Source organism: Phocoena phocoena, chromosome 2 (genome assembly GCF_963924675.1).
Source record: "Phocoena phocoena chromosome 2, mPhoPho1.1, whole genome shotgun sequence".
Classification (NCBI taxonomy): Eukaryota; Metazoa; Chordata; class Mammalia; order Artiodactyla; family Phocoenidae; genus Phocoena; species Phocoena phocoena.
Window position 1 is genome coordinate 117,722,211 of NC_089220.1, and position 21,833 is coordinate 117,744,043.

A 21,833-nucleotide genomic window follows, 5' to 3' on the forward strand; every position below is an offset into this window, starting at 1 on the left:
TTTTGTCATGTTATTAATCTTCTTTTTTAAAAAATTGTTGTTGGAGTATAGTTGATTTACAATGTTGTGTTAGTTTCAGGTATACAGCAAAGTTTGATATCTACATATATCCACTCTTTTTAAAATTCTTTCCCCATATAGGCCATTACAGAGTATTGAGTAGAGTTCCTTGTGCTATACAGTAGGTCCTTATTAGTTATCTATTTTATATGTAGTAGTGTGTGTATTGTCATTCCCAATCTCCCAATTTATCCCCCCCTTACGCTAATCTTCTTAAAACACGATTTTCATTATGTTATTCCCTTAATTTAAAAATCCATACTACCATTTTAAAAATTATTTATTTATTTATTGGTCTTTTTGAGCTCCTTAGAATCTCTGTATTATTCTCTGTGAATGGGGAGAGGAAAGCTTGGGATGTGCTGGGGAATTGAGTCTGACCTAATAAAACAAATCGTATTATTAATTTGTATTGTCTAAATAAAACTTTTTTTCCCTTGGCAAACATCCTTCAATCTAAAGTTACCTAAGGCATAAGTCCCTCATAGAAGGTCGTGTGATTGGGGGTAGATAGTCTTAGGTTGGTGAACATGGTGTTTCAGGGTTTCCAGAAACACACCTATCCATTTTTTTGTTTGTAATAGTAGGGGAATGCCTGTCTTTGAGGGACAAACAATTGTTACTTAATAATTGATTTTCTCTTATCTTTTTGATATTTGAACTATGTAAAGCACCTTGAATTCTATCTGGTATAGTATATAGTTACTCAGTAGTGGTAGCTACTGTTACTATTACTTAACCTATTCATTGTATACAGTTGCTGTTTAAATTCATATGGTTGTGCTAATAGCCAAGATAATTTACATGGTTGTTTCAAATTAGGATTAGTGAGACTTTAAAAGCATTTATTAACATTAAAATCATTATAGTATTGTTTTCTCTTCTCTTGTTTCTAATTTAATAACTACCAAAAAGAAAATTCAGGCTGGTTTTCCTCGATTTGTTCTATATACTACATGATGCTTTTTGAGATTTTGTTACCTTCTAGAATTTTTCATTAGCAGCTATGTATGTTGATCAGCCTTGTTTTACTAAAGATTGATAATTAATGGGACAATGTGAAATTAGATAATTAAGCTTCTCTTGTAGAAAATGTTGCTATTATTCTTCCTTGCATCATGATTTTTATAATACTTAAATTTTATAACTCTCTGAAACTCCCTATAGGATGACTGAAAGATGATTTTCCTACCAGAAAGTGGCCTAAAATGATCGGTATATCACCACTTATAAGTTCAAAATTCTTATTAAAGCTCCGTATTCATCCTTCTTTCAGCTATACATCTTCTACCTTATGGATTTTTTAAAGATTCTGTCACTACCTTAGTAGTGTTTGAGTAGCTTGACTTTAATGTGCTGTGTATTTTACTGATGACTTTCAAAAAATTATCATGCATTTTTTTAAAAAAAAATTATTTATTTATTTTTGGCTGTATTGGGTCTTTTTTTTTTTTTTTTTTTTTTTGCGGTACGCGGGCCTCTCACTGTTGTGGCCTCTCCCGTTGCGGAGCAACAGGCTCCAGACTTGCAGGCTCAGCGGCCATGGCTCATGGGCCCAGCCGCTCTGCGGCATGTGGGATCTTCCTGGACCGGGGCATGAACCCGTGTCCCCTGCATCAGCAGGCGGACTCTCAACCACTGCGCCACCAGGGAAGCCCTGTATTGGGTCTTTGTTGCTGTGTGCGGGCTTTCTCTAGTTGTGTTAAGCGGGGGCTACTCTTCATTGTGGTGCGCAGCCTTCTCACTGTGGTGGTTTCTCTTGTTGTGGAGCACGGGCTCTAGGCACGCGGGCTTCAGTAGTTGTGGCACGCAGACTCAATAGTTTTGGCTTGCAGGCTCCAGAGCGCAGGCTCAGTAGTTGTGGCGCATGGGCTTAGTTGATCCACGGCATGTGGGATCTTCCCGGACCAGGGCTCGAACCCGTGTCCCCTGCATTGGCAGGCGGATTCTTAACCACTGCGCCACCAGGGAAGTCCTGTCATGCATTATTGAACATTTAATTATTAAATTAGAAAGATGATAACTTAAAATCTGATTTTACATACTCAGTAAATTCCTGTGATTAGAAAATTCTCTCATGGTGTTCTATTTATAATTAATATACCAAGTAAAACTAATTAGAAGTATCTGAAACCCCTGGCAAAATCTGTAATTAGACATGTGATTCATAATTAACTGACTCTTATTCTTGCCTTTTCCTCTCCATTTGAATTAATTACTTGTGTTCTTTCTTAGTGATACCTGTCTTCATGTTCAAGACACTGATGAGAGTTCAGTGATCACTGTGGTATTTTTATAGAGAGTATGGCTTTTATAAGAACTTTGTTTTTAAACTTTGCTTAATAATGTAAAAAAAAAACAAACCTTGAATCATATGCTCTATAAAGTATCACACTGAAGATTTTTGCCCACATTGTCAAATTAAGCATTTATTTTATCAGAGGCTGAAGACAAGCATAGAAAATAGGCAGACTTGACCACTTTTCCTGTCTTGTACTTAAGCACCTGGATTTTTCTTGCCAGTCTGATCACTGTCTGCATAATTTTGACAGCATACCCATTGGCCTTGGGTCATTGAGTAGAGCTGGTATTAATTCGTTCATTATTTTGATAGAAAACAGTTCATTAAAGGTCTACCATATGCTAGGCTTTGGGTACAAAGAGGCAGGAATGATTTTCAGAGTATTTGTCAGTCACTACAACACAGACACCAGCCAATCAAGATGGCCATAGCACTGGATTCAGGACCCCTGCATTCTTTATACTGCATCAGGCTTTGCTGCTTTTGTTGTTGAGTTGGCGTGGTGGTGGTGGTGATGGTGGGGTGGGAAGACTGGGCCATCAGCAGGTACCTTAGAGCTGGTGAAGTTTGGGGCAGTGACTGTTTGCCAGACCATATTATGGAAGTATTTCAGCACAACCCTTAATGCTGTACTGGTATGTACCAGCTGACTATTAGCTCTGCCAAGGGGTGTTCAGTTCTCTGACTGTAGAGTCAGAGTTACTACCCAGTTTGAGAAGTACTTAATGAAAGTGTATAGACAGTACATAGGGGAAGGTTTGCATGAGCCTTTTGGGGGAAAACTAGTAAAGACTTCTATGGTGACTAGAAATTTGCCATAGTCAGATTTGAGGAGGAGGTTCTAACCAAGCTGAGGGGAAAATAGCATTTGCAGAGGCAAAGGAGTGTGAAAGAGCATGGTGGATTCAGACATGAACAAATAGGAGAGATGGAAGATGAAGATGTCTTTCTCTGACCGTTGATTTTTTAAGCTGAATAAATATATATTAAGACCACATTTGTATCTTTGAAATTGCTCCATTTTTGGTAAAGAACTGCAAGACTATTTGATATTCAGCTTCTTTAACTGTATCTAATTATTTTAGGTGTAGGGAAAGAAGGGAGAATAGGAATTTGTTACAGTTCAGGGCTATACTAAAGATTGATAGAGCAAGAGTGCAATGAAAAAACTTCTCTGCTGATTCACTGAGAGGCTTCTAATGAGCAAACACAAATTCAAACAGATTGAGGATGGTAGTTTTTTTTTTTAATGACATAAAACTGTTGCCCATGAGGCTTTTTGGCTGACATCATGAAACTAATTTTGCTTAATAACTGTGGAGGCCTACAAATTCAAACGTGTGGAAAAGGAAGTAAATTACTGGCCTGTCAGATTCCTGTTGCCTATCATCTTTTATCTGAATAGCAGCTTTTGTTTCCAGACTGTCAGGAGCAAGTATGTGGACCCCTTCAACGTTGTATTTGTATATGCTTGAATAATTCAATTCAGAGCCATCTAAATATAGCAAATCTACAACAGTGAAAACGCTTTATCTTCTTACATTTGTGTAACTTAGGGAACATGTCTATGGATATCTCTTCTCATTTCTGAGAGCTCTTGAGATATGTCAAGGATTTGTAGGGGTGTAAGTTTTGCTTTTATTGTCAGAGTTGATGACTCATACCTTTGAAATATAATGAACTCATATGGACAGCAGAATAAACATTTTCTCTGTGACTGTTCAACTCAGTGAATGATTTGAAAGCACCCACTATGTGCTAGGAATTGTGTGGAATACAAAGGTGAACTACTGGCATTTTTCTGGGTATCAAATTATGTGATTTTTTTCTCTCAAGCTATATTTAGTAAAAATGACTGTCTTGATGGTGTATGTGTGTAGCATAACAACAAAGGCTACAATAAAGGCTTGAGTTACTGGTAAACAGATTATTTGCTTCAAGGAGCGTTTTGAAAATAATGGTTTAAGTTCTTTTATGGCTTCATTTTTTACAGCATTTTCAATTAATGTTACTTATTTTCTTTCTACTTCCCATTACTCTGAATAATTAGAAATGAGGAGTATTTTCTGTGAAATATATATTAAATCCCAATATTAATTCAACAAGTATTTAGATAGCATCTACTAGGCCCTAGGTATGGAGTGAGCTGAATAGCAAAGTTTGCTATCCATAGAATAAAATTACTCAGTAGAAAGGAAGATAAAATAATAAAAACCTGAAAACTTTCAGCTCTTTTGGTATGCTTAATGTTATGAAAATAACAGTCAGTCTTAAATGCACAGAATTTACATTTGGTTTTGCAGGTATGTTGTATTTTTGTTGTTGTTCACAGAGGCTATCGGAAAACTTAAGAAGGTGTAGACTGTCTACTTTTTGAATACTGATTACCTTAACCAGCATATTACATCTGTGTTTTTCTTTTTACTTATTTCATATTGTGGGTAGCTCAGTTACTTTAGAAATTAAGGACATTCTGTATGCTATCATTTGGCTAGAGCCAGATCTAGGGAAACAAAAAGATGGTGAGAATCCTTGCTGTAACAAATTGCCCATTTGTACCTTTGTTCATTCCATTTCTACTTCCTGGAATGCCCCCTTTTCTTATCAACGTCTTTCCCAAAACCTTACCTAAACATTTCCCTTGACATTTTACTCTTTGGAATTTCTATAACATTTTGTTTGTTGCACCTTTTGGGATATTTATTTTTTACTTTTTTTGTATGTACCTGAACTATGTTTTCTTTTGAATTATAAGCTTCTTGATGGTGTCATGAATGTTGAATTGGGCCATGAACTTTCAGTTTATTTCCAGTTCTTTACAGTCATCAATGTGCTATGATATAAATCTTTGGATTTTTTATTATTTAGAACAGAGTTCTGAGAGAGAAGTTACTAGGTCAAAGGGTTTGAACTTTTTAAAGCTCTTGTGTATTGCAAAATTGCTTTCCAGAAAGACTTTACCTATTTACACTACCACAATAGGGGTATCTGCAAAGATGCCCATTATATTGTATCATTATATTACTATAATTATGTTATTATATTACATTATAATTTGTAGCTATCAGTATAGCTGTAGATTATGGTATAGTAACAATCCCCAAAATCTCAGTGGTTTAATACAACCATGTTTACTTTTTGCTTGTGCTACATGTCTAACACATATCAGCAGGGGGTCTTCTCTCTCTCTTTGGAGTCATTTAGTGAACCATCCTGATCAGAGCTCCATCTGATTACTTCTTTCCATAATCACTGCAGCAGTGGGTAGGTCTTCCAGTTGTGTACTGGTTCCTAAAGCTTATGCCTAATAATATATCATGTCTATGTACATTTTAGTGGCTAAAGCAAGTCATGTAGCCAGAACTAAGTTGAAACAGGGCAGTGAAGTGCAGTTCTACTGTGAGTCTAGGAAGGAGGAGGACTGGAACAGCACTAATAACTAACATCTTATTTAAAAAACAACTCAAATTTTATTGATGAAAGATGCTATCTCAATTTGATTTCCTTTGCCAATGTAGGTGAAATTTTCATAACTTATTAGCCATTTGTTTTATTTAATCTTCCCTTTTACTTGTTTTATAAACACATGCTGTTGGTTTACTTTTATATTTCCATATTTTTGAATTCTGTCATTTTTGTGAGGATAGGAGGTCATGGTGGTGGTATTATGGGGAGTGCAGACTTTTAGAAAATGCCTTCTGTTTTGAAAACTTGAACAGGTGAACAAAAATTATTTTTCTTGAATTGATCCCCCTCACCCTTGTTAATATAGTATATGTTTTGATAAGTTTTATATTTCAAGATTTGTCAAAATGTTTAAATAATTATAGACAATAGAAAGTCTAGCAGAATTAAGATCCTTGACATTTTACAAGCTTCTAAAGAACAACTTGAGCACAAAATTTTAGGGGGTAAACGATCAAGTTAGGGTTCTTCTCTTGAAAAAATGAAGTTCCCTACTCAGATTTAGTCATATTGACCATGTCTTTTTCCTTTTTTTCAATTCAGGTATCTGCCTAAACTGGAAGTTATGCTGTAGAGATTTCTTTGTGGATTTGTCTGAAAACCTAAGGTGAGATATTTTATAAATGCATTTGCCTTTTAAGATATATTTTATAATGAGAAATAATTGTTTCTGAAAAATTTAAGGCATTAAAAATTTAATGTCTTTTCCTCTGAGAGTTTTAATAGGAGGCAAATACTATTTATTATAAAGCTACATATATAGCATGCTTACTTTTACTTTGTAGGACATTTGATTGAAACAAATGAAGCTGGTTCTAGCCATTAAAATAGTTTTGAGTGAATTTTTCCTTTGTTTTTTATACTCAAAGTTTGAAGTTCACACTGCTGTTCCCTGACACGCACTTGAGAAAGATAGTGGCATTATAATCTGATATTCTTGAAGGCAAACCTTCAATTAGTTAAGTCATAGATTACAACAACTGGTAACTATTTTAATAGTTCAGTTATTAAGAGTTTTCTACCACTCTCTTCTCTTGGAGTTGATTATTTTCTCTAGTTCCCTCTGTTTGGGGGGGTGCTAATACAATAAGGATATATCCTTTAGTATGTTAGTGTTTGGTTTCTATAGATAGCATTCCACTCTAAAGATCGTATCATAGCTCTTTCCCTTTTCTTACATGTCTTGGCTCAAATCTTCTTCATCTTTTAAGTTTTTAAATGTAACATTATAAGTCCATCATCTGGTCTTTCCACCTTGAGTCCAGCTGCTCTCTAAGCCATTCTTGTCACACTTACGAGGGTGCTTTTTCTAAAAGATAAATGTCATCATGTTAGTCCATGACTCAGAATCCTTCAGTACCTTTACAGTGTTCAAAGGATATTTTAGACTCCTGCAGAGCAGTATAATCTGTTTTATATCCATTTTTCCATCTCACTAGTGCTCTAGGAATGTTAGGAACTAACATTTTAAGAAAACAGCTTTACTGAGAAATAATTTACATACCATGAAATTCATCCATTTATTTAAATTTGATGTAATTTATTGTATTTACAGCATTATGCAACTATCACCACAGTCTAATTCTAGAATATTTTCATCACTTCAAAGAGACATCAGAACTCATTAGCAGTCACTATCCATTCCTCTCTCTACTCAGTCCCTGGCAGCTACTAATCTACTTTCTCTCTATAGAGCTGCCAATTCCGGACATTTCATATAAATGGAATTGTACAGTATGTGGTCTTTTGTGACTTACTTCTTCCATTTAGCATAAAGTTTTCAAGGTTCATCCATGGTTCATCATGAACCAGTACTTCATTCCTTTTTATGGCTAAATAATATTATATTTTATGTGTCAGGAGTTTAGCTGAGCTTGTGAGAGAGAAGTGGGTTGGGGGGCAGGGGTAAGTGCTGAGCTTCCAGGTATCAAGGTAGCTGATTAAAAACAACATTCCAAAATGAAAGTAACATTCTAGTCTTTATTCACTTACTGAGATAGTATAAGCAAGAGGCTAAACCTGAGAAAGTGCAGGCCCTCTCACTCAGGTGAATCAGTACGGGGGTGGGGGGGTTGTCTCACTGCTGAGGGAGCCCCAAACAAAAGGTTCCTGCAGTTTTATGGACCCAGGGCTGGTTGGAGGGTGAGATGGAAGGACTTGGAGTGGAAAAGTACTGAGTCAGAGTAGAGAAAAAAATGTCTTTAATGTTTCCTTCCTAATGAGAAGATCTCAGAAGAGGCACCTGAAGAAAGGCCTCAGCTGCAGGCCACATATAAAGAAACTTCTGGAAGAAGGTACCTGGGCTAGGGATACAGCTGTGCTAAAGAGCATGGTCAGTCAGGGATGCCTGGGTCCTTGACTGCAACTCTCTTCAGAGACAGCAGTGCACTGACTGTGTGCCAGGTCTAGTCAGGGGAGGGCAGATTACCTATGTGAGGCCTGCCAGGGCCTTTGTAGTCATTTATGGACGGGTTGGAAAAGTCACACGTCGATTTGTTGGTCAGGAGCTGGACTCCGCAATATGCATGTACCATATTTTGCTTATCTGTTCATCAGTTGGTGGACATTTAGGTTGTTTCTACATTTGGGTTATTATGAATATTTTGCTATGAACATTTGTGTATAAGTTTTTGTGTGTACATGTTTTCATTTCTCTTGGGTACATACCTAAGAGTGGAATTGCTGGGTCATTTGGTAAATTCATGTTTAACATTTTGAGGAGCTGCCAAACAGTTTTCCAAAGAGACTGTATCATTTTTCATTCCCACCAGTGATGTATGAGGATTTGTTTCTCCATATCGTCACCAACATTTGTTATTATCCTCTTCCTTTTTTTCTTTTTTTAAATTACAGCCATTCTAATGGATGTAAAGTGGTCTCATTGTGCTTTTTTTTTTTTTTTTTTTTTTTTTTTTGCGGTACACGGGCCTCTCACTGTTGTGGCCTCTCCCATTGCGGAGCACAGGCTCCGGACGCACAGGCTCAGCGGCCATGGCTCATGGGCCCAGCCGCTCCGCCGCATGTGGGATCTTCCCGGACCGGGGCACGAACCCGTGTCCCCTGCATCGGCAGGTGGACTCTCAACCACTGCGCCACCAGGGAAGCCCTCATTGTGCTTTTGATTTGTATTTCCCTAGTGGCTAATGATGTTGAATACCTTTTCATGCGCTTAATGGCCATTTGTATATCTTACTTTGAGAAATGTCTATTCAAATCCTTTGCCCATTTAAAAATTAGGTTATCCTTTTATTGTAAGAGTTCTTTATATATTCTGGATACAAGTCACTTATGAAATACATGATTTGCAAATATTTTCTCCCATTCTGTGAGTTGTCTTTTCACTTTCTCAATATTGTTCTTTAAAGCACAAAAGTTTTTAATTTTATCTATGTTTCTTTTGTTGCTTATGATTTTGGTGTTTTATCTAAGAAGCCATTGCCTAATCCAACGTGATGGAGATTTATTCATATTTTCTTCTAAATGTAAGTTTTATTGTTTTAGTTCTTAAATTTAGGTCTATGATTCATTTTCAGTTAATTTTTATGTATGGAGTGAAGTAGAGGCTCAGCTTCATTCTTTTGCATTCAGATATCTACTTGTCCTAGGCCATTGGATTATCTTGGCACCCTTAAAGAATATCAGTTGACCATAAATGTAAGGATTTATTTCTGGACTTTTCATTTGATTCCATTGATTTATACGTCTTTCCTTGTGCTAGTATCACATTGTCTGATTACTGTAGTTTTGTAGGAAGTTTTGAAATCACGAAGTGTGAATTCTCCAAGTTTGTTCTTATTCAAGGTTGTCTTCTGGTGCTTGCATTTTCTTTCTTTCTTTCCTTTTTTTAAAATATTTATTTATTTTATGGCTGTGTCAGGTCTTAGTTGTGGCATGCGGGCTCTTCATTGCAGTGCACATGTGGGCTTCTCTCTAGTTGTGGTGCACAGTCTCCAGAGCGCATGGGCTCTGTAGTTGTGGCGTGCAGGCTTGGTTGCCCCACGGCATGTGGGATCTTAGTTCCCGGACCAGGGATTGAACGGGTGTCCGTGCATTGCAAGATGGATTCTTAACCACTGGACCACCACGGAAGTCCCCCCTTGCATTTTCATATGAATTTTAGGATCAGCTTGTCAAGTTCTACATAAAAAGATCCGTCTGGGATTTCGATAGAGACTGTGTTGATCTGTATTATGAATCTGTAAATCAGTTTGGAAACTTTACAATATTAAGCCTTCCAATCCATGAACATTGGAGGTCTCTTCATTTATTTAGGTGTTCTTTAATTTCTTTCAATGATGTTTTATAATTTTCAATGTATGTGTTGTGCTTTTTTTGTCAAATTTATTCTTAAGTCCTTTACTCTTTTTCATAGTATTGTGAATGGCATAGTTTCTTTACTTTTGTTTTTGGATTGTTCATTGCTGGAGTATAGAAATGTAATTGATTTTTAAATCGTGCACCCTTGCTGAACTCTTAGTTCAACTATTAGTTCTAGTAGTTATTACTTAGAATTTTTTTATATTTAATATCTTGTCATCTGCAAATAGTGATAGTTTTATTTCTTCCTTTCCAATCTGGATGCCTTTTATGTCTTTTTATTACCTAATTGCCCTGACTAAAACCTTCAGCACAGTGTTAAATAGAAGTGGTGAGAGCAGTCATCCTCATCTTGTTCCTGATCTTAGGGGGAAAGAATTCAGTCTTTTAGCATTAAGTACGATGTTACCTGTGGGTTTTTCCTAACTGCCCTTTATCAGGTTGAGGAAGTTCCCTTTTATTCCTAGTTTGTTCAGTGTTTTTGTCATGAAAAAGTTAACATTTATTGAGACCTTTCAATATATGCCAGACCCTATTTAATTTAATTTTCATAGTAGTCCTTTGAAATAGAGATTGTTATTTTATGTCATTGAGCTGGTAAATAGTAGAATCAGATTTCAGAACTTGTATGCTGAACGATTATCAATTAAATTCCCTGTACATACCATGCTGATTTATATGTGGGACTTTATACATTCTAGTTGCTGCCTCTTAGAATTCATGCTCCCTCTCTTTCTCCATCATGCAGCTACTGCAGCACTTTGTACCTATAACTATCATAGTACTATTTCACTGTGTTGTGATCATTTGCATGTATTTCTCTCATTTTAGAATCTGTGCTCCTTGAAGTCAGGGACTTTGTCGTATACATCTTTGAATCTCCAGTGCATATCGTAGAGATAGAAGAGAGATGTGTCACAGAAGCCAGGGGATTAGAGGGTTTCAAGAAGAGTGTCAGGAACTTCCCTGGTGGCTCAGTGGTTAAGAATCCGCCTGCTAATGCAGGGGACACAGGCTTGAGCCCTCCGGGAGGATCCCACATGCCACAGAGCAACTAAGCCTGTGCGCCACAACTACTGAGCGTGCGTTCTAGAGCCTGTGAGCCACAGCTACTGAAGACCGTGCACCTAGAGCCCGTGCTCTGCAACAAGAGAAGCCACCACAATGAGAAGGCCACGCACCACAACGAAGAGTAGCTCCCGCTTGCCGCAACTAGAGAAAGCCCGCGCGCAGCAACACAGCCAAAAATAAATAAATAAAAATTTATTTAAAAAAAAAAACAGAGTGGCAGACGTCAGCAGTGTCAGATACTGCAGAGAGATCAAGTAAAGTAAGGTTCACAAAATGACTATTGGTTTAGTCTTTTAGTGATTTTAGCAAGAGTAACAAAAGTGGTTTTTGTTTTTGTTTTTTTAGTGGTGAGGAGGGAAACAAGATTCTGGTAGGTTAAGCAGTGAATGGGAAATGAAGAAGAGACTGTCAGGGATTAAGGACTACTGTTGTGAGAGGTTTAACTGTGAAGGGGAAGAATGAGTTTAGGGTGCTACATAGAGGAGAACATAAGATATTTTTTAATATAGGAGAGACTTTTGAGCATGTGTATGTACAGAGCTGGTGGGAGAAGGGGCCAGTTACGAGCAAGCTTGTGGAAGTGGAGAGAGGAATGACACAGAGAATAGGCTCCCCTGCAGAGGTGAAAGATTGCATCTGGAATACATATTTGCCTGAAGTGGCCTGTTTCTTCTGAGGGAAGGATATGTCCATGGATGTAGCCAGAGATAAATTTATGGGAATGAATTAGGAAATATAGGCAGTTCCCCTTTTCTCTGAAGTGGAAAACAAAGTCCTTGGCTTGGTGATGTTGTGGTTGGCGATGTTCTGGAGGGAGGCAACAGGGGTGAGATATGGAGTTTGAAGGGAGTGGTAAAGGTTTGGCATATCTGCTGTGAGGCATGGGAGAGGTTGCTTGCCAGAAACATGGAAGTCTGAGAGCCTCTTTCTCCCCTCCCTCCATGTAAATTGAAAAAGCAGGTATGTGGTCAGAAATACAGATGGTACCAAAGGATTTACAGTGAAAAGTAAATCTTCCTTTCACCTTAGATCCCCTGTTCTTATTTTCAGAAGGAAGTTCCATTAGCAGTTTATTAGCTTTCAAATTATTTTTGCAAATGTAAATATAAATTTTAAAGTATCTGTATTGGAATTTATTTTAATCCATGAGAATGTACTGTTCTACTTCTTCCTTTTTCAACTTCCTTTCATGACTTGGAGATCTTTCTGTATATTTAGATCTACTTCATTCATGTTTACAGCTGCAGGATATTTTGTGTATGAATATAGTATAGATGATGTAACCAGCATTTAGATAAGTTCCAATCTTTACTCTCATAAAAGCCATGTTGAATGAATAAATTCTACCTTTTAAAATAAAAATTCATTATAGTACCTTAATTCTGTGCCTTAAGTTTGGATTTGTTCTGTACACACACACCTTGAACAAACTGATAATATATACATACTAAAACTGAGTTGTCTTTAAAACATAAAGACATCTTCAATATTTGAAACTGATACCCTTAGTTATCACGCTCAATTTATTTCTGGGTTTGAGTCATAAAAAATTCTGTCTTCAGGTGTTTGCTATTTTTAACACTGATGCAAGAAACATTCCTGCACATGACTCTTATAGTTCATGTGCAAGAGGTTCTCCTGGGTATGGAACTGTGAATGGAATTGCTGGGTCATACGGTATCAGTAGTAAATATTAAACTTAAAAAGATAATCCAAAGTTTATTTCTAGAGTGATTGCCCCATTTTATCCTTCTACCATACCATCAGTGTATAAGAGATCCTGTTGTTTTACAGTCTTTCCAGTACTTGGTGTTTTCAGACTTTAAAAATTTGCTAGTTGAATGATCTAAAATAGTATCTAGTTGTGATCTTTAAAAAAACTTTAAAAGCGAGATATAATTTACAACTTTACAATAAAATGCACAGATCTTAAATATACAGTTCAGTGAGTTTTGACATGTGCATATACCTATATAATCCAATCCCCTATAAAAATTTAGAACACTTTTATTACCCCTTCAGTTTCCTCAGGCTCCTTCGTGAACCACTATTCTGATTTCTATCAATTTTTTTTTTAAAAAAATCATCTTTTCTCACTGTCTTTCTTAATATGTCTTTTAAAAAATTTGTGGTCAAAATACGTAACAAAAAATTTATCATAACCATATTTAAGTGTACAGTTCAGTGGTATTAAATGCTTTCACGTTGTGCAGCGATCACCACCATCTATCCCCATAACTCCTTTCATCTTGTGAAACAAACCCCCATTTTCCCCTCCCCCCAGTCCCAGGCAACCACAATAATGCTTTCTGTCTTTATGACTTTGACTACTCTAAGTACCTCATGTAAGTGGAATCATACAGTATTTGTCTTTTAGTGACTGGCTTATTTCACTTAGCCTAATGTCCTCAAGGTTAATCTGTGTTGTAGTATATTTTCCCTTTCTTTGTAAAGCTGAATAATATTCCATTATATGTATATACCATATTTTGCTTATCTATTCATCTGTTGATGGATACTTGGGTTGCTTCTATGATTTAGCTATTATGAAAAATGCTCCTGTGAACTTGGGTGTACCAATATCTCTTCATGATCCTGCTTTCAGTTCTTTTGGGTTTATACCCAGAAGTGGATTTGGTAATTCTATTTTCATTTTTGAGGAATCACCATATTGCTTTCCACAGCAGAAGTACCATTTAAAATTCCCCTGAACAGTGCACAGGACTTCCAGTTTCTCCACATTTTGCCAAAACTTGTTTACTATTTTTTTCATAGTAGCCATACTAGTGGGTGTGAGATGTAGTTTTGTTTTGCATTTCCCTAATGATTAGTGATGTTGAGCATCTTTTCCTGTGCTTATTGGCCATTCATATATCTTCTTGGGGAAATGTCTATTCAAGTCCTTTGCCCATTTTTGAATAGGGTTATTTTTGTTGTTGTTGTTGAGTTTTAGGAGTTCTCTATATATTTTCGATATTAATCCCTTATCATATATATGATTTGCAAATATTTTCTCCCATTCTGTGGCTTGCCTTTTTACCCCATGAATAGTGTCTTTGGATGCACGAAACAAAAATTTTCACGAAGTCCAATTTGTCTGTTTTGTCTTTTGTTACATATGCCTTTGGTGTTAAATCCAAGAAATCATTGCCAAATCCAATGCTCTGAAACTTTTGCCATATGTTTTCTTCTAAGAGAAAGGTCTTATATTTAAGTATTTGTTTTAGGTCTTACATTTAAGTATTTGATCCATTTTGAGTTAACTTTTGTATATGGTGCTGGTGAGGGTTCAACTTCATTCTTTTGCATGTGGACAACCAGTTTTCCCAGTACCATTTGTTGAAAAGATTTTCTTTTCCTCATTGAATTGCTTTGATGACTTTGTCAAAAATCAGTTGACAGGGACTTCCCTGGTGGCACAGTGGTTAAGAATCTGCCTGCCAACGCAGGGAACGTGGGTTCGAGCCCTGGTCCGGGAAGATCCCACATGCCGCAGAGCAACTAAGCCTGTGCGCCACAACTACTGAGCCTGCGCTCTAGAGCCCGCGAGCCACAACTACTGAGCCAGTGTGCCACAACTACTGAAGCCCGTGTGCCTAGAGCCCATGCTCCGTAGCAAGATAAGCCACCGCAGTGAGAAACCCGCACACCTCAACAAAGAGTGACTCCCGCTCACCGCAATTAGAGAAAGCCTGCATGCAGCAACAAAGATCCAATGCAGCCAAAAAAAAAAAAAAAAAAAGTCAGTTGACTGTGTATGTGTGTGTCTGGGTTCTGTCTTCTGTTCCATTGATGTATTTTTCTTCTTTTTGCTGATACCATACTATCTTGATTACAGTAGCTTTATAAGTTTGGAAGTCAGATAGTGTAAGTTCTCTAATTTTGTTTTTCTTAAAGATTTGTTTTGGCTCTTCTAGGCTCCTTGTATTTTCATTTAAATATTAAAATCCACTTTACCACTTAGGTTTTAGGATTAGCTTTTCATTTTCTGAAAAAACGTTTGTAGATTTTGCTTCACACTGTACTTACTCCACAGGTCAATTTGGCGTGAGTAGGCATCTTAACACTTTATAAACATGATATCTCACTCCACTTATTTAGATCATCTTTAATTTCTCAAGAGCTATGTATTTTTTTTAGTATTCAGTGTACAAGTCTTCTACTTTGATTTTTTTAATGCTATTGTAATGGCATTTTAAAAGTGTTTCATTTCCAGTTGTTCATTACTAGTATATCATTTAATTTTGTATATTGGCCTTTGTAAGTTTTAGTAGCCTTTTTTTTTCTTAAGATTTTCTAGGCTTTACTATGTAACTGATATGTTTGTAAGTAAAGACAGTTTTACTTCTTCCTATCATTTATTTTTTAAATTCTTTCTATCATCTTATCATTTTTCCCTTGCCTTATTTACTAACTAGAACCTCTAGTACAATTTTGAATGCAAGTGGTGAGAGCAGACATCCTTGGATTGTTCCTGATTTGGGGGAGAAAGTTTTCAGTCTTTCACCATGAAGGTGTTATCCTTGGGTTGAGTAACCCTTTCTATTCCTCGTTTGCTGTAAGGTTTTTTGTTTTTTGTTTTTTTTTAAATCATAGTGGGTGATGTTGAATTTTAATTGTGGTCATAAAGGATTTTTAAAAGGAGATATAATTGTGACTCTCATACAGATATAAAATTGTCACTTGTCAAGTATTTTATTTAACTCACTATTGAGGAAACTGGTAAGATGTTAAAATCAGTTCAAAGGGAAATTTGAAGAGTTACTCATTTATGTGTAGTAAAGGAATGCTGAAATAACATTTTCAAATAAATGCAAAAATTAGTATATCTCCTGTGCAATTACCAATTATAATCCACTGGACACAAGTAATTTGCTCTGTTGTACACAAGAATAATTCACATTATCATCAGTTTTCTACATTGCATCAAATTGAAAAATTGCTCAAAGGCAATGAAAGATGGAGGTGATGTATGTATGAACTTGAGAGAAGATTGACTGATTTTTATTTGTTTGTTTCTTTGTTTTTTGGTCCATTACAAAGCTTTCCATGGTTTTTCGTGACACAGGGTCTTGCTTTGAAAATCTGTGATCCCCAGTGATGAACAGTTTTTCGTACATGTGTTGGTTATATGTTGCATTCTGCTGTGAAATGCCTCTTCATTGTCTCTTGCCCATTTTTCTGGCCATGTTCTGATTGTGTGTGTTACTTCTTTATATGTTATTGATAATAGTGCATTACAAGTTGTGTGTATTGTGAACACTTTTTGCTAGTTTATAACTTGTATTTTTACTTTCTTGAAGGTATTTTTTGATGAACAGTGGTTCTTAGTATAGTCAAATTTTTCTTATTTAAGAAAATTTTCCTTACCCTGTGGTCAAAAGATAGTCATCTTTTCCACTAAGTTTTTTAAAGTTGTTTTCGATGTTTAAGTCTTTGATCCATCTGGTGTTGATTTTTCATATGGTACAATGTTAGGATCAAATTTCACCTTTTTAAAAATAAATAGATGTTATAGACTGACTGTATGTCATTCCCCCTACCCCAAATTCGTGTGTTGAAGCTCTAACGTCCAATGTGTGGTATTTGGAGGTGGGGCCTTTGGGAGATAATTAGGGTTAGATGAGGTCATGAAGGTGGGGCCCTGGTTCAGTGAGGTTAGTGCTTTTATAAGAATAGATAACCAGAGAGCTTGCTGTTCCTTTCTGTCTTCTATGTGGACATAGCCAGAAGGTGGCCATCTGCAAGCCAGAAAGGGAGCTCTCACCAGAACCTGACCGTGCTGGCACCCTAATTGCAGACCTCCAGCCTCCAGAACTGTGAGGAAGTATTTCTGTTGTTTAAGCTATCTTGTCTATGGTATTTTGTAATGGTAGCTCGAACAGACTAAAATATCTTGTTTTACACTTACTCTTTGGTACTTGATATTTTACTCTGTCAGACAGTGCTTCTGTGGGGATAATCAGGTTTATGTCCCAGTGATATCAGGGTAGGAGTTAGAGAGCCCCAGGCCTCAGAGAGCTTGAGTCAGTCAGTCACTCCTAACCCCATACAATATAATCTCAGGTCACTTCTTTACTGTTTCTCTTGAGGAAGAGGTTTGTGTAGGAGCAGAGGGTGATGTGAAGAAGCAGCCAAGGGAGGTTAGTGTGTATCCAGCTGTTTTTCTCAGCTCCTATTTTCCTGAGGACCAGAGACCAGAGGTTGTCCCATATATGGGACCACGTCGTGTGCACATAGTTGCTGGGACACAAGAAAAGCAAAAACAGAACTTCAGTAGTTCTTTTTCTGTTTTGTTATCCAATGGCTTTGGTGGGCTGCCTCTTGCCTCAGGCCAAAGCCACCATTCCACACATACCAGTTCAAAATGGGTCCTTGTCACCGCAGGTGTTTCTCATAGGTCTCTCCATTTTTCCTGTGTAACTTCCCCAAGGGCTGATCTTCTGAAAGGGCATCAGCAGTTTTGCTAACTCATCATCTCTGTAGGAGTTGGAGCCAGTGTATAATTTTTCCTGGTCTTCTTAGACTTCCTTTGTATAATTACAGGTAACTTTAATCTGACCGAGCCAAGTGAGTAAGTTGAAGATTCCTCAGTCACCTGTAAGCCTTCTTGCCATGTCTGAAGCCCTCTATAGAGGCTGTGTAGAGGTGTAGGCTGGCTGTAACAAAGAGTCCTACAGAATCTTTTTGACCATCCAGTGGTATTTCACTGAATTTTCACCCAGCTAGTGTTGGCTTTTTGGATAGGTGGAGCCAAAAAGCCAGCCTTTAGGTGGTGTGAGTTGCTCAATTCTAAGAGGGTCTCTGACTTAACGTGGCTATCTTTCTGCTTAGTCATATTACTTTAAATTTTAACTCTGGATAGTCATTCTTACCCAAAATGGCCCGTGAATTTTAAAGTATTTTATTGCATCTTTCATGTAATTTGTATTCTGCTTATAATGAGTATATTAATATTAAAATGTTTTAAGTTTCTACATCAAAGAGACTTGCTGCTCCAGGAGAAAGTACTATATTTATCCTGTTGTTTTTCTTACTCTCTGCTCTACCTCTCTGCCCCCCTCGAATAGTCAATCCACCACATCATGCTATCTTCCATTATAAATCCACGTGTTGTACTTATTTTCCTTCTTTCTGTGCGCTTCCAGGGAAGAGGCCAGGACCTGTTTCTCATTTATTTTTGTATTCCTAGCCCTGGCATAGGTCCTGCCAGACTTGCCACAGAGTAGGTGCTCTATAATTGTTGAAGCAGTAAATACATAGCAGAGTACTTAGGATTCATAACAGGAGTTGCTTCCTAGGGGGAAAAGTATGTACTCCTAATCATGTTGGGTCCTTATTTTGGCGTACTTAGAATAAATGGTATGTGGGGTAGTTTGTAGGGGAGGGCTGGATCGAAAAGTACTTACTTGTAAGCTATGTCAAAAGGTTTTTTTTTTTTTTTGCGGTACGTGGGCCTCTCACTGTTGTGGCCTCTCCCGTTGCGGAGCACAGGCTCTGGACGTGCAGGCTCAGCGGCCATGGCTCACGTGCCTAGCTGCTCCGCGGCATGTGGGATCTTCCCGGACTGGGGCATGAACCCGTGTGGCCTGCATCGGCAGGTGGACTCTCCACCACTGTGCCACCAGGGAAACCCTGTCAAAAGGTTTTGATAGGGATCTCTGAAGGGTCTTAAGCAGGAGGTTAACATGTTTAATATTTTGTTTTAAGAAGGTGATTTTGAGAATAGTATGAAATATATATTGGAACAGAGAGACTGCTTGGAAGGTAGTCCAGGCAGGATGTAACTGAAGAGGGGGTAGACTCCAGAGAGGTTTAGCAGGTAGAATCTATAGAACTTGATGACTGATATTATTAACTCTTGGTTGGGGGAGGATGGGGGCAGGGAGAAGGAGAGGAAGAAATCAGGGATGACTCCTACATTGTGCAATTAAATGGATGGTAGTGCTATTTATTCCCAATGCATGTTCATGTGTAGAAATAACTTGTGGAGTAGGGATGGATAGGGTTTTGAAATAATTTAGTTTGAGGTTTCTCTGAGATATTCAAGTGGAGATGTGCAGATCTGTGTACAATTCTTGGAGAGAGGTGGGGGCTTGAGGGAGAGATTTTTGGGTTAGTAGATTTTTCAGGAGTGGTTGAAGAAGAAATTGCTCAGGATTTGAGTACAAAAGCCTTGAGCACATCTAGTTTTAGTGGACAAGTACAGAAAAAGGCACTGGGAAGGAGATCAAGGAGAAACCGGGTGTTAATAAAGGATTTTTCAGTAACACCGTTGGCTTCCTCTCTTCCTGGAGACCAGATTTTCCTTTCAACACCCTCTATTTGATCTTTGTCTTCAGACCTTTTCTTACTTTGAGCATTCTCTGCTGGGAGAGATTGTAGATGAAAATAGTTTTACTTTTGAACGCAGCAATTGCTGGTTCCTTTATATTTCCTTAAATTTTGCTTGAAAACAGAATACTTTCTTTAACTCATCTCTCTATCTGTACCTTCTACAATACTATACATATAAAAGAAATCAGTTGACACTTTGGACCTTCTGCTTGGGAATTACCTTAGCTAGAAGTAACAGTTCATTATCAACATTTTCTGCTTTTTAACTTAGCAGAGGCAACAGTTTTACTAAATTTTCTGCCGCTTTATAACAAGGGTCTTCTTTCCTCCAGCTTCTGAGAGCATTTTACTCACTCCTTTAAGGCTTCTCGAGTAACCTTCCCAAGGCTCATCAAGCTTTTGCTAATGAGATTCTTAGGGCCCTTCCACCTTGTGTCTACCACCCAATCCCAAAGCCAGTATCACATGTTTTTGTTATGTTAGTACTCTAGTTCCAGGTACTGAATTTTGTTCTGGTAATCACTGGTTAATCGCTGTTTAACAAATCACCCCAAACCTAGTCCCAGAACCTGCATGACTTTTCCTTAACCAGCATTAGAAGTCACTCAGTGTCACTTCCACCACACTCTCTTGGTTACTAGCAAGTTAAGTGCCACTCTGGATTTAAGGAGAAGGGAATTAGGCTCTACCTCTTTATGGGGAAGTGGCAAATTTACATCATAGAAGAGCATGTGGAATGGGAGATATTTTTGCAGCATATTTGGAAAATACAGTTTGCCCCAGATGGATGAAATAAAATACATAGGATTACAAAGGAAAGCAATTATACTAAAATATCATTACCAAACAAATTGTGATAAAGTAATATGTGCTTAATTAACATACTACACAACAAGATATAGTGGCAGGCCAATAGTAATTTAGTAAATTTGTAAGTACAATATATATATTAGTAATTTTAGAGGTTTGGAGAAAATAAAGAAATAATTTATTTTGCCATCTAAGTTCATGGATCTTCTGAATTCTATCCACAGACCCTACTGCCATAGGCTAAGAACTCTTGGATTAATATAATGGTGTTAGCAGAAGTCGTATTGCTGTGGACTGGAGAGGGAATTTGCGTGAGGGCAGAGACGAAAGGGAGGACACCATAGGGTAAGTTCCATATAGTAGGATTTATTTGCCTTTTAAGCTAAAGGTTTTGTTGTTTTTTTAGGTAGAGACTTAAATGTGTTTATGTAATGAAGGAAAGATGCTAGTGAAGAGAGAAAGTTGAATACATTGGTAAGATAAAGGGTATTTCAAAGGTTTCTGAGAAGGCAAGAGAGAGTGTGGTCTTGAGCTTAGGTGAAAGCATTAGTCCTGGATGGAAGGAGAGGCAAAAGGAAGGGAGTTATGGATGTTTGCAGGTGCTGTTCTTTTATCAGGTCACATGCATTGAGAAAAATATAGATAAATAAATTCAACACAGGAGCAAGGGAGGCCAAGGCGGGCCTCAGAGAACATTACAGCAGAGGTCCTGGAAAATAAAAGAATGTTGGGGTTAGGGTAGGCAGGAAAAGGTAGTGAAATAAAGACAGAAAAAAGTAACTGATAATGTAAGTGATTGGATGCAGAAGACAAACTTTGCCTAGTTTACAGTTTTGTTTAGTGCCTTCTGTAGGCCAATTCTCCTTACTATGGATGTGGAGACAAAGGTGGAATGAGAATAAAATGCAGTTATATATTTCGATATCTGCTTATTTAGAGTTAACTTTTTCTAAGTGTATTGTTTAGCATATGTAATTAATACTTGTAACGCCTTTGAAAGCCGAGAAGCTTCTTTTTCATGGTTATTTGGGATTGATATTGAAAAGCAGTATGTGTGTTTGCTGCTTCCATGCTTACAGCTGGATGGAAGTTGGCCTCAAAAGGTCTATGGTTTTCTTTGTCATTAGCCAACAGATGCTTGCCACAGTGTTTTGCTCACTGAGTCTTTATTTAATGTGAGGGTAATGCATCTCTGTACACTCATGAGAAGAGCTGTGCAATACAGTAGCTCATTTGTGTATAACAAATATCTGCCTTTAGCCACACATTGATCCTTCACTAAATGATTTTTCTTTTTTGTTTCACCAGCCTGTTATTAACACCTGGTTGGCTTATCTATCTTCAGATTGCTTTGACTTTCTAGTATGTTGATCCTGACTTTAGTATGTCTGTTTTATAGGGGAAATATTTTCTGTCAGAGAATTCGTCAGAAACTCTCAAAAAGTTAAAAAATTTAAAATTTCAGATCAGG

General features: G+C 37.3%; 1 protein-coding gene across 1 annotated transcript in view; it reads left to right on the forward strand.

The window, feature by feature from the left end:
* The window catches only part of PEAK1 (pseudopodium enriched atypical kinase 1), a 296,552-nt gene that overhangs the window by 45,616 nt on the left and 229,103 nt on the right, over positions 1-21,833 (forward strand). The window contains exon 2 of the mRNA XM_065872332.1: positions 6,371-6,434. The gene's annotated coding sequence lies outside the window, so the exon portion shown is untranslated. The remainder of the gene's footprint in view (positions 1-6,370; positions 6,435-21,833) is intronic.